Raw genomic sequence first — 14,242 nt, forward strand, 5'->3', positions numbered from 1 at the left:
TAGGGGCAGCAAGAGGAATACACAGTTCAGGTGTACACGTCAAGGACTCGGTAGTGCTTAACAGATGTTTAATTAAGGACCAAGTTTGCAATTAAAAGAAAATATCAGAGAAAATGATTGGCTACACACGTCAAATTCAACTTTAGTATTTGCCTTGAAAATACTATTCACTGTAAGTACAGCTAATTAATACATTTTGTGAGCACTCAGTCAATAATGTGAAGTCTAAAACTGGGAAGAACTAGAGTTGTGCAATTGTTAAGCAAAAACCTGACATTTATTGTGGAAAAAAAGAGAATTATACTCAAATCAGTGCCTCAACTCGTTATTTAATCATTTTCACTGCAACTCCTGCCAAATGCTGTCGTGTTTGGTGTGTTTCTAAATGATTTTGGTTAGAGTTTAGAGAGATGCTACTTCAGAAAAGACCAGTCTGTTGCTCTTAGCAATTTGTGATAATTAGCTGAATAGGGAAAAAAAGAAGCAAGTGGTTATTCTCTGCTACAAGAACAAAATTTGACGAGGGAGGAAAATTTGAAGAACATTGTGTTAGTCTATTTGATTTATACAAACACAGAAACAAAAATCAAGATTACCTACACAAACAATGATGTCTTGAGTTAATGATTATTATTATTATAGTTCATCTTGCACAGCACCTTTTGTTAAGATGGCAAGTTTATAAAATATTTCACATATAGACTAAGCGGTGATAAAAATATAGGGGGTAAGCAATGATTTAAGCGTCATTTGTGCAGAACTGCAGAATTGCAATTTCTGATGGTGTGCAAATTAAGACCGAGTATCTGATCACTCTCAACTACGGTTCAGAGTTGACACTACCATCCAAATTAATCTTTTATGGAAACATAATGATATTTTTTTTAAGTTAGGTTTTGCCACAATGCAGTAGTTTTACAAGCAAAGCACAGTATTGGCACAAATATTGGTAATACAAAACGAATTGTATACATATGTATTTTTTGGCTTATCAGTTTACAGTCAAGTGTTTTCAATCAGTTTTTGGTTTTATACCACAAAATCATCACTGTTTCGCCATTGGACTGAGATGATCTCCCCTCGCCTTGCATTCAACTCAGCGACACCTCAACGGATGCCGAATTTATTCCAGGAGAGGTTGACTTTTTCTTTCGCGATCTACGAACTTGGTAGATGTTGTTACTTGTAAAAATATCAGTGGAGACGTACTTTAAGCATACGTTTTCTGAAGTCAAGTGACTGACTTTAACGCATTATCTTTGCATGCACCACGGCAAAACATTCTCATCAACAGGGGTCAGTGTTGACCTAAGTGATGTAATGTTAGTTTCCATACGAACAAACAACATGTCTCGAGAAAACGGGAGTCAGGCAGCCAAACAAATTGAAATTCAAATCACAATCGCACGCAGCCATGCACAAATCACACACATGCAAAACGCATACACACACAATCATCTGTTCCTGGCAGCTGCCTCTTGGCATCTATCATGCCGCCCCCTTCCTCTTTGGTCCTCCTCTTTTCTTTTTCTTGCTCAATTTTTGTCAAGTTGCCATAAACTAAGCAAGCACACCTTCCTATGCCCTCAACTAATTGATTATTGATGGCACCTTTGCAGAAATGTCTTACATTCCAGACCACATAAGAACTAATATCATCACATTATTATTATTTGTCGATGTTGGATGTAATGCAAATGGAAGCACAAGGTCACAAAGCATTTCTTCCTGAGTATTACTTTATTTTGTGATGGAATTTACACTATGACCAATTGACCAGTTCAACAAAGATTTGCAACGGAACCGTAGACCTAAAGTGGCAATTATTTCACTTCCTTGAAAACTGTCTTGTTTACTCATCTATTGGACTGGGAAAGTGTCCCAAATATTCATTTTGGCCATCCATCTACTCTTCAAAAATGCATTTTTGAAGGACAGGCCAATTCGGGGTAAGAGTGGGCCAACGTACTGTATAAGATCTTGAGTAAATGCAGGATTATCCAAAATTTGCGAATCCTAAATTTTTGACCTTCAACTGATTTTTTTTAAAGTGTTATGTAAATGTTTTAGCATTTGACTAGGACTAAAATTGTTATGTATTATATCCTGAAAGTAACAATTTGCCCCAACATTTTTACAGTTGACTATTCCATACCTATACGTGAAGAATCTTGATATTTAAGGATATATTTGACTCAAAATTATTCCAGTGACCAGAGAGCAATAAAACAGTCCTTAGGAATGTTTTATCTTCAGCAAATATTGAGATGTTATTCACACTCAAGTGAAAAACCTTTTTTTTTTCTTCTCTCAGGATGTCCGAAAAGTTTGAGGGCAGTCCGTTTGATTTTGACATTTGCGCTCCTACAACCGCACCAATGAACTTTGAAGTAACTCATTTGAATAATATTGGTTTTAGAAAATGACTGATCTAAGCATTTGAGAGATCTGAAGCTCTTCGAGTTCTTCTTCCAAAACCAAAGACCAAAGACCCAAAGAAAAATGTCCATATGATAAACTCCACTTTCAAAACAGTCCAAATTCTGCAGCACAATCTGGTCAAACAAGGCAAGAATTTTGGACAAACAAGCACATAAGGAGTCTGTGAAGAAAAGCGGGAACGCAGCACACCATTGTGACAGCTGTACAGTGGATCCTGGTGAAATGCACAACGTGAAGGAGGGGGGTGCAATTGCATGAAAACAAACCCCGCTGAATATTTGTACACTGGCTCAAGCATGAAGACAGAAACTAAATCTTAGACTAAAGTGAGTCAGTCAGCGCTTGCACAAAAGCCCCATTATCTTACATGTGCGTCCACTGAGAAAGACAGTTGGCTAGAGTGGGGTTGCAATTGGATTGGGGGGGTCAAAATACATAGCCATGGATGTGTTCACGGTATTCATTCATTAAGATATAGGTCAAGGATTCTGCCTCCATGCGCAGCCACTTGTCAAAATCTCTCAAGCTACATGGCACTGAGTCTTCCTGCCTAAAGGGGGTGGGGGAGTGGTAGTAAGGGGTCATAGTCTGGGGTAAGGGGGGACTGTGCTGGGGTTTGACACAGTGTTCAAAGTAGCAGCAACTCACTCTGCTGCAAAGTGATATGTTTCAGATCATAATTAACTCATGATAATAAACTTTGTGTAAAAGGCTCATTGGTTGGCCTGCAACACACATGATGGAAACTCCAAATTAGCATGATGAAGTGAAACAATGCTAACCAATCAAAATGTCACTTTTAACATCTCTTTGGCCGCATCACAAGAAACTGAAACACCTGTAGAACTCAATTGTGCCAATCTTAAAGCTAAGGATCAACAAATTCAAATGTGTCTAAGTCTACTCCTCCTTTAAGTGGAATATGACAAGATAAACATGTGAAAGCAGTCTATAAAAAGTCTTTCCGGCAGATGGAAATAAATCCTCTCGGTGCACCACAGTTGTTGACGGGCTAACATCACCTGCATCACTCATTTACTTATCTGTGCCAAATGTCACTCACTCTCTTGATCTAAATTTCAATCCATTTGGAATAGGCCTTGAGGAGTCGCTATCTTGTTTTTGTGGGAGTTTGCTTTGTGTTTCAATTCCTAAGAGATAATACATAACCGCAAAAAAATGTATTTGATTTAATTTTGCCGTCGCATGGTTGTTGAAAGAGTTTATTCATCCGTCTTGATACGAAAATGTATTTGAGCAAATTGGACATAACGAACACGAATTTTCAAGTCTTTTTTTTTTAACGCAGTCTTCATTAGGATCAAGCCGGTTTATTCCATCTGGCTTTGTGTGTGATGCAATTGATCAACATGGAATGGCCGTCAGTAAAACGCAGTGCTCACATACAGATAAAGCATTCAAACTCAAATTCATAACATTTGGGAGTTTAATGTCTTTAGCTACCCAAACAAATGAACAAATGTGTTTGCTATGTGGGACTTAGCCGAATAATCCAAACTATGTAATGAATATGGAAACCCATTACCAGAATATCTGAGTCAAAATGCAGATATAACTAAGTTTAACATAAAAGGGACGTTATATTTAAAAAGAAATGTAATCAGTTTTAACAATGGCACATTGGAATTTTTTTTTTTTGAATTCGCATAGCAATGAATTAAGATCAACAGGCATTAGTCTTTGTTGGGTCTAATTAGCTTTGTTGCATTTAAAAAAAAGAGAAATGGGATTCTTAGGCAAATCACATCTATCATTGAAAAATTAGAATCTGTCAGAATAAAACTGCATTAAAAATATATATATATATTAGCGCACAGAAGTTAGTATCAGTATGCCGATAACATGATATCTTTGGAAAATCACTTCCAGTATTGCCAGCAGAGTTGCGTAAAACAATAACAGATCATGTCTGTATGTGATTTTCTTAACAAGATTGATGATAATTAGCTTGACGCAAACAAGCTTGTGATAATCAGACCAATGCTGGAAGCTTCTCTTAAATGCAGCAATTTGCACCCCAACAGCCGCTGGCTCCAACACACACATACACACTATACCATGAGATGTGTATAAAAATAATGATGTGCCAGCCAACTTTATAACAGAGCGTAAAAATAAAATAAATGTGTGCCTTCACAAAGACGGACTTGGGTTTGATTGCGAGGGCAGGGGAATTAATATGCTCCCCATCCACCCAAGCAGATGTACATTATTTTCATGCAAATGCGCTGCAATTTTCAAGAGAAGGCAAGGTTTATTTTCTTTGGAAGCATTGCAGCGGGAAGATTTGTAGTCACCTCGGCTGAATAGAACAGATGAAGCTATTGGTCCAAGTGGATGGGGCTGGTCACAAATCAATGAGGACAATGAGAAACTGTTGACATACGCTCACTAGAAACATATTGTAGCTCTTAAAACAGTAACAACCCAAGGAGAAATCTGCATTTTGTCCAAATCAACCAGTCAGGTTATGATAATAATGAGAAAATCAAAGTAAATAAGTGTGAATATTATGATACTAATATATCATCAAGAAAAAGTGTAGTCTAACATATCAAAAAGATTAATGTAACTATAAGACTAGGTTAGAAAAGCACGTGTAGACTACTTTTACAAGAGGAAAAAACTGCTGTGATTAATGCACTGTGAAAAAAAATACATATAAAAATGTACATTTAATCATTAAATAAAGGCTTTAATAGTTTACATGAGCAATTTCGGCAGTTTTTGACAAATGCAGAGGTCATTGGTTACAGATCCTCACACTTAAATGCTTATATCCTGATTAGTAATATGAGCATTAGGTTGTATTTCCTTTGTTTATAAAGTCTTGGTTAAACTATTTCCAGTCAATTCATCATTCATTAAAGCGATACTATTCCATCACAGAAAAAATCTGAAGAACATTTATCCTTGGGAAGTAATAGCAAAAAGAGAAAGTCCAAGTATGAACAAATTAAAAGATTGGGGTCACTTGTCACCGTGTCCAAATTGCATGCATGGCCAAGTTAGGTTCAATTTTGCATGAAGAATGTGAAAATTGGAGTCATCTTGCTGTACCAATCGGAAGCATTGATGTGCAGGGTTATCCATGCACATAACCATGACTGCATCCCACTTGAACACAATTTGATAAAAAAATAATAATAATTCAAAGCTGCTTGCTGCAGGTTTGAGGTATTTCAAATTCCTTTCGAACGCACGGACAAATGAAGACAGGCACACATGCATGCACGCGCTGTAGTGAGAACGCCAAACCTGCATGAAACGCGAAATGTGAGTATTTTACACAATTCGTTTTATTTTAACCCCCCCATTGAGCATGAAAGCTCACCTTCTCATCCCGATATTCCCACTCCGTCCCGGAATCCTCCTCTTCCTCCAGCCCAGTCTGTGGGAGCAGATGCCGGCTGGAGGACTGGCATCCACCGCCTGCGACGACCCCAAAGTGTCGCCTCCACCGACTGCGACGACCCCCAAAGTGTCGCCTCCTTTGCCTTGCCGCCCACCTGTTTTCACCTTCATTCAAGGCACACAGTCCGTAGCCTACGATTGCAGCCACGCGTCAGAAAAAGAAGAAAAAAAATGCGCAAACTTCAAAAGATCATGGACGAGGAGAACAGGAGAATTCCTTTAGTTGTGATCGGTGGGGAAAGTCCTCCTAAGTAACGTGACTGGACGAGAAGCTGTGAAATGGGGGGAGCTGTGCGGGCATCGTCGGAGCGGAGGTGCGCCGCACTGAGCTGGACTGACTCGGACGCGCGGCTCCATCATCGTCACCATCATCATCGTCATCATCATCATCATCACCGTGAGGTGGTGCGCGCGCACTCTCACTCACTGGCGGCGTGCTACGTGCGCACAGGCAATAAATAGACCGCCCTCTTCTCTATACACACATTTTTAATTTATTTATTTATTAACCAGGGGCGCATATAGGATTTTAAAACTGCGGGGACCAGAGTTCTAAAAATGCAATGATACATCTCAATAGTCAACCAAGTTGGAAATTTGTTCATTCATTCCTTTTCTCATTCTCACAAGGGTCACGGGGGTGCTAGAGCCGATCCCCGCTAACTAGGGGCGGTGGCCAGTCAATCGCAGGGGCCCAAGGAGACGGACAACCATTCACGGGCAATTTACAGGGTTTAATCAGCCTATCGTGCATGATTTTGGGATGTGGGGTGAAACCGGAGTACCCAGAGAAAACCCACGCAAGACGAGAGAACATGCAAGCTGCACACAGTGAGATCTGACCTGGGATCGAACCCACGACTTGGAACTATGAGGCCAATGTGCTAACCACTCTTTATCAAGCCGCAAGTTGGAAAGTTGTGCAAAATGTAATAACAAAAATACGACAATAAGCAAAGCATTATTTGCAAGGAACCGGTTCCAACGAATGAAATGAGTATGCTACTTCATTTTCAAAAATAATTGAACATTTTGACAAGGTGCCAAATGCAGAAAGCTCAACAGTAGCCAAGAAGCAGATGAGCCTCTCACCAACATTTCCTTTTGTTGATTTGACATTTTGTGTCTGCAGCAGGACTTGAACCCTAAATCCCTAAAGATGAGCTGCCAATATTTTATTATTAAACACTTAGTATGTGATGGATAATGGTTAGCAGTAGCGCCTGACTCAGACTGATGAAGTCAAGGGTTTGTTTTTCCCCCCCATGAGGAGTTGGCATCCCCATGCTTGCGTGCATTAACTCCAGGCAGACTGCTTCCTCCCACTTAACAAAAAACATCCAGTATCCAGCCAAAATTCCATTTGGTGCCAATATATTTTTAATAAATCTCAAAACTTACACTAAAATATACTGGTCATAAAGCCCAATGTCCAGACATCTTGTTCGGCCATTTCATAAGCCAACCATTAGGGCATGGGTGTATTTATTACAAAAGAGAACTAAGTTGAAGCACCTTCCTTCCTAAATGTAAAGCAGCCACAGGGAAATTCAAGTCATTTGAGGAATGTCAAGCACCCTTAGTAAACCAGGGTAGGAATAGTGACACTCACTCCAACACACATTGAAAGCAAATGAGTGGCTCACCCCACTATAGCCTAATTTCTGTAAGAACACTGCCATCTATAGTTACAGATGTGAACAACATCTGCATCCACAAAACTTCTATTTGTCTATTCTCACCAGTTAGTTATCTATCCAACGCCCCTGGGTTGGTGGTCAATAAATGGTACACGTTGACAATAACATTTTTTTTAAATCAAAAGGAAAATTTGCCTGACAGAAGAAAATTAGAAATTTGGTCATAATAAAAACATAAGAAGGAAAGGCTCCGAGTGAGAAGGTCTATAGGCAAATGACAAGATAGTTGGAATATTATGACGACTATACTCGGGGATAAAATGTCTACATCCACTAAAAAACTAGGAAAAGGTGCAAGAAAGCAAACAGGTGAAAAATGGGTGCCATATTCGCAAAGAATACGTTTCCAAAGCAATTGAGCAGTACAGATGTGTGGAACAAATCAACAAAATGAAATTGGCTGGACATTCTGTGTCACTCTAGTCTAGTCTCTCTAAAATAAATGTAATTAGTCAAATGTCATTTTAGAGGTTGGTGTTATTTGCTAATATTGGTTTCTGTTCTGGGGAAAAGAATTTTAATGACCTAAAAAAGGAAATGTAGCTTCTAAAAATCTCATCCGACAAAATAAACAAATTACAACTATAATAGGTGACCAAATTCTGTTGTCTAAGCCAGATTTCAGCAATTTATTTTACAGTAAATCCAAGCCATTTCTGGATCCAAAGTCACTCTACGTGCTGTGCTGTACTGTAACCATTTAAATACAGTCGATACTCAGAAAAAGCCTAAAAAAATGGCAATATGAGTCGGCCATCTGGTTAACACAGCTTATTCTGCAATCAAAATTATTCAAGTTGGCAGGCATAATTGGAGTCGAAACAGCATAAAACATGAACACAATTACACAATCATGTAAAAAAAAATCCCGAATATGGGATGAATAAAGTTATCCAATAAATATTCTACCACAAAATATTTCCTAAAATGTAGATATAAAGGGAAAAACTAACATCACATATCTCCTTGTCTCTCATTTTCTGAACCGCTTTATCCTCACTAGGGTCGCGGGAGGTGCCGGAGCCTATCCCAGCTGACTGTGGGACAGAGGCCAATCGCAGGGCACAAGGAGACAAGGACAAACAACCATTCACGCTCACACTCATACCGAGGGGCAATTGAGAGTGCCCAATCAGCCTACCCTGCATGCCTTTGGAATGTAGGAGGAAAACAGAGTACCTGGAGAAAACCCACATTATGTATAATATATATGTATGTATTCAAGGAAGAAAACATAAGCACACTTGAGGGTAAATCCCATTTTACGGATTCAAATCTATTAACGTCTTCATTTTCAGTATCAATTCTGAAGAATTCCAACAACCCTAGATGCGCAATGTCATCCTCGCGGGTATAGGAAGATCTTTTGGGGAAAAACCAAAGAAATAGCTGCAAGCAAACAGGAGATTAAACCCGTGTTAACCCGTGTTCTATCAGATTAGCATACATCTATGATTATATATAGACATCAAAATGTTGCTCAAAACGCTTTACAATACTTATACATTTTACTATATATTAAATAAATAAATAAATATATATATATATATATATATATATATATATATATATATATATATATATATATATATATATATATATATATATATATATATATATATATATATATATATATATATATATATATATATATATATATATATATATATATATATATATATATATATATATATATATATATATATATATATATATATATATATATATATATATATATATATATATATATTAATATATATATATATATATATATATATATATATATATATATATATGTTTGTTTTACATTAGTAGAGCATAGTAAAGCTTAGTTCCTTCTACATTAATATATAATATGATATAGATATATAGATACATACTTTTGCCATCATGCTAATTTATTCTGGCACCACAATATTACAACAAAGCGGGATAGATAAATTAACAAAACATGGATATTTGCATGACTGAAAAATGTAAATTTTTATTATTGTTTGTTTTATTTTAACAATGAATATTTAAAAAGGCTCGAGTAAGTGATGGTGTGTAGTGGTGATAAGTTTGATTTTATAAGAGTCCGCTTACGTCATATAATTTCAGTGTATATTTTCTTGTATTTTTTTTATGTTCCCATTAATCGGTGGAAGTTGGTCTTTTTAAAATACTACTATACTTTCAGAAAATCTATTTTTTTTGAAAAAGAGAGAGAAAAACATATAAATGTATCAACACACTGATGTCAGTTCAACTGAGATTTTGCACCATATTCTCACAAGAGCACCCAATTCTGATAGTTTGTGTGACTAATTAATTTATTGACTAAAATTGTTTAGGAATTCTTAATTGCATGACTTTGGCTACAGTCAGAAAAGTTCCAAATGCCATTTTTGGGGGGTATTTGTCGGCTAAAACTCAATCAATTCAACAGAAATGTCTTCATCTGTTCACTATTGTGTTGCTTGTGCATTGAAAAAGCGCCTTATCGCTCTTCTTGACTCCAAAAGTAGGTTATTCACATTCACTTACGCGTCAATAATAAATGAGCCAGGAGAAGAAGCCGGCGTGGGGCACCATCACAAGTGTTGCCGAGGAGCCGCGAGGCAGAAGACGGGCAACAACAACCGTTGAACACGCACTAAAAGCATGGAGCCCACTTAGAGAGACGGGGTCAATGGCTAGAGGGCGTCCATATTGGAATTCCACCACGTTGCATCCTCAAATAGATCCCCGTCAACGCAAAGCAGTAATCAAATAGCAAATTTGTACTTCACTGGGCCAGCTCGGTTCAAGACATGATTTGCTTGATGGAACTATAACTCAATTCCTATTGAAGAGATGGGCCACATGCCATGTTAGAAAGAGTATTGCCTCCATTTTTTTTAAAGAAATTAAAAAGTGGCGAGTTGGAGAAACACACTTTAGTGATAAGGTGCTTTTAAACAAGCCATTTTCTAGGAGGTTCAATAAAATGACAGTCCGGAAAAGCAAAATGTACGTGGATATAATTGTGAACAGGATGTGCAGTTACAGCATACTGTATATCCAGATCTTTTTAAATCTCATCAGACTAGAAGCAACATGTATCATGCATCAACGGTAAGTGAGACACCTTTTATACCCAGAGGAGGATGGGGGTTAATGTTCAGTGCACTTATATGGCAGAGAAAATTAAATAATTGGGTATGTCTGTCTGGGCTTTTCAGATACAGAACATGTAAACGCGTTAGCCTGACTGAGATCGTAGCAAATTAAATTCATCATAATGGGGTTAGAAGTGAATTTTATTCCAGAACTTATAAAGCAAAAATAACTAAATTGACCTAGCATAATATCTATGCTCTCCTGAAGGTTTAACTAGAAAGTAGGGAACACGAAGGTTGTACAGATAGTCGACGAGAGAAATATTGCTTATGTTCATAACATTGTATTATGTGTCAGTCCAAGAATTGACAGGAAACACTCAATTTTACGAGTTTTTCCATCCGGAATGTGTACTTGATATGGGCTCGTCATGCTTTTTATAATTAGGTTTAACGTTGAGCAAATTATTGCCATTTTTTATTGCATTGTGGCCATGGGGGATGAAAGTCATGCTGGTAGGCTTTGCATGATGTATTTAAAAATGCATGAAATCCTGTTTCCATTAGGTATCCATACATTTTTTTTATCTGACTTCCCTTCTCTATGATTCATGACTAGATTAAAACAAATGTTATCGTTTTTTTTCCACATCAAATCGTGTTGGTTCCATCGATCTGGCCTCATGTAAAGTTTCCTAGTTCCTACTTGTTAATGTTTAAAAAAAATGCTCTGTTAATGAGTAATATTTACAGTAAGTGCCATAATGAAGCACCCTCCAAATTGCCAGTTCAAATGATGACCAATTATTTTGTTAATTAAGCTTCTGTGCCCCCATGTGCATAGGCCACAGATTCCTCACCTGGGCATGCAATGTTTACAAATATACAGCAAGTAAGACAATACAAAAGAGGTCTAAGTTGAATTGCTTTGAAGATTGTGATTGAGTGTTACAAAGTACCTGATGTCCGTTACTGTGTGCTGCGTGAGCATGCAGTCAGGCGCGTGTGATCAAGGTTGAATCGTGGCAGAGCATATTTCCTGAAAGTGCGCTCATCCAGATGCTGTCAGGTGCAATAGAAGCGAGGGTCCGGGCTCCCCGGGGCGATGTCCGGCCGCGGGGGATGATCAAAGCCTTCGCATGCGACCATTTCACACTAAGTTTGAAGCTTTCAAAGCAGCCTCTCGTGATGCCGCTAATTCCCACACCCGGCAGTCATATTTGAGGCAGTCACGAGGACGCGTGGCAACCTGTCGACTCCAGTCAAGCACCATTCTGTCTCTCCGCCGACCCATGAAATTTGCAAGTCGGACTGTAAGGAAAAGCAAATGCGAGGAGGCAATTAGATGAGAAACCATAACTGTCAATGTTTCACATGACACCAATTATCTTCCTAGGACACCCTGTCTTACATCTTAAATCTGATTTTTTTCAAAATAGCAGAGGTTTTTGCATTTGGGGTAACTAAATGAGTTTACAAAGTTGATCGTACACTTCCTGGCAAGGTTTCAGCAAGAACCATGACCCTGACATTCTGTGTCAGTTCACCTGACAGAGTTAACATAAGCATCTCAAATTTCGATACACAAATGATGCCAGTTGTCAAACTTCAAGTTCAAAATTTTACGACAATCCAGTTGGGGATTATGTAAATAGATAGATATCAATTTCAAACGTCCATCAATCTAAAATGAGTGTTGTTGGACTGGGAAAATGCAAAGATGTAATTTCTGGAATGCTTGGGAGTGTACATTTTGTGATATAACTTTTGACCTTGAACTTCACCCTGAAGACCAGACCTTGATCTGACCAAGGCAGGAATTAAAAGCCTCACTGCTTATCTTAAATATATATAAATTAAAAAATAAAAATAATAAAAACAAGGATAAGCATTTTTTTTTGCTTTTTGGGGCAATTTAGAGTGTTTAGGCAGCCTACAATGCATGTTTTTTGGGATGTGGGAGGAAACTGGAGTACCCAGGGAAAAGCCACATATTCAAGGAGAGCATACAAACTCCAAAGAGAAAGATTTAAACCCTCGATCTCAGAAAAGTGAGGCAGGGATGCTTACCACCCAGCACTGTGCCACCGTAGTACTATTAAGAAGTAGTATTATTTACTTCTTGCTAGCAGGCACTGAAGCATTCAGCAATCTTCCATATAAGACTTGTAGCGACAACTCATTGGACTCAGATGGCATCAATATGGAGACACGGTGGTGCTGAAATAGCTGCGGAGAACGAGTCAAACATACAGATGGTCCGTCGCTCTGCACATCAGTGCAGCCATTCAGCTGTCAGAGCCGATGAATTATGTCGACATAAAAAAGAAAAACAATCAGCTACATTGTGCCAACAGCACTTTGTGATTTACTCTGCTACTTTAAGAGGAAGCTATTTGAAAAAATACCAAGTCTAATACCAAGTCTTGGAAATATGTTACACTTGCAATATGGCGTCTCCTAAGGCCAAGCACACTAAGCAACACAGGGGAAAGTAATTGAGCAAGCAAGTTTCCTTTTTAATGATTGGATGACCTTTGGCCATATACTCTAATTATGACTACATTTGAAATGTTACTGGCGGCAAGAAAGCAAAATACGGAGAGTATCTGTTACCAAGTAGAGAAGTCCATAAATGTGGAGTTTGATCGTTGCCTATAGCCTTTCAAAACAATCCACACTGTATTTGTGGGTTGGACAAATTTACTTTTTAGATTCCAAACATTGGACGATCAATCGTTGATTCTTTTTTCGGAGGGGATACTTCCTCGCTGCACCATTACTCGATCCACCATTTGGTGATGAAACAGTTTTTATCACAGATATTGCAAAATTGTGTGTGGTCTCTATCAGAATTTTGTTTAAGTATGACAGAGGCCTTTCTTACTTTATTCCGGTCTTCGTTCCATCTTTCTTCATTCAAAGCAAAAAATATCAACAAAGATGAAGGCATGGATTTGTCTAAAAATAACTGACAGATCAATGCATGCCTGGTTTTGCTTATAAGAACTCTATGTCTACACGAAAGAAAATACTAGAGGATGTAGCAGCAAAGTATACGAATAAAGCAATTCCATCCACTTTGTTTTAATAAAAAAAACTTATCAGTGGTGAAATCTCAGGAAATTGCTGGCTACTTGCTTTATTAGTGCTCCTGGCTCGCCTAGGCTCTTGATAAAGCATTTTGTTTTAATTAGGCTCGATTCCACACTTCAGCAGGGATGACCTGGTATTACGCTGAAGTGCCTGACGAGCCAATGAGCTGCCGCTCCTTCGCGCATTGCAATCATTCCTCACCAGTGCTCATCTCAGGGGCCCAGGACTGAATCAAAGGAGTCTATATTAAGCAGAACCAAATTGTTCAACACGGTAATCTCCTACATATTTTTTTCCATTCCTTTACTCAGTCACACTTGCAAAATGAAATGCTGCAGGGGAGAGAATGAAGCATTGCTGTGCATACCAACGAGGACCTTGGATATCCTTCATGGACATCATTGTTTAAATGTACTTAATTACAATGTGTTTTTATGCTCTGTGATTGACTGGCTACCATTTCATGGTGTACCAGCCACTTGTGCAAAG

At 38.1% G+C, this 14,242-nt stretch overlaps 1 protein-coding gene across 3 annotated transcripts in view; it reads right to left on the bottom strand.

Moving 5' to 3' along the window:
* The window catches only part of plxna2 (plexin A2), a 215,696-nt gene that overhangs the window by 129,622 nt on the left and 71,832 nt on the right, over positions 1-14,242 (bottom strand). For 2 of the 3 annotated variants that reach the window (XM_077730404.1, XM_077730327.1), the window contains exon 4: positions 11,617-11,968. The gene's annotated coding sequence lies outside the window, so the exon portion shown is untranslated. Of the gene's footprint in view, positions 1-5,797; positions 6,293-11,616; positions 11,969-14,242 lie in introns of those variants that run through there. The other variant, XM_077730479.1, reaches the window with a different exon arrangement.

This window comes from Stigmatopora nigra, chromosome 1 (genome assembly GCF_051989575.1).
Source record: "Stigmatopora nigra isolate UIUO_SnigA chromosome 1, RoL_Snig_1.1, whole genome shotgun sequence".
Lineage (NCBI taxonomy): Eukaryota > Metazoa > Chordata > Actinopteri > Syngnathiformes > Syngnathidae > Stigmatopora > Stigmatopora nigra.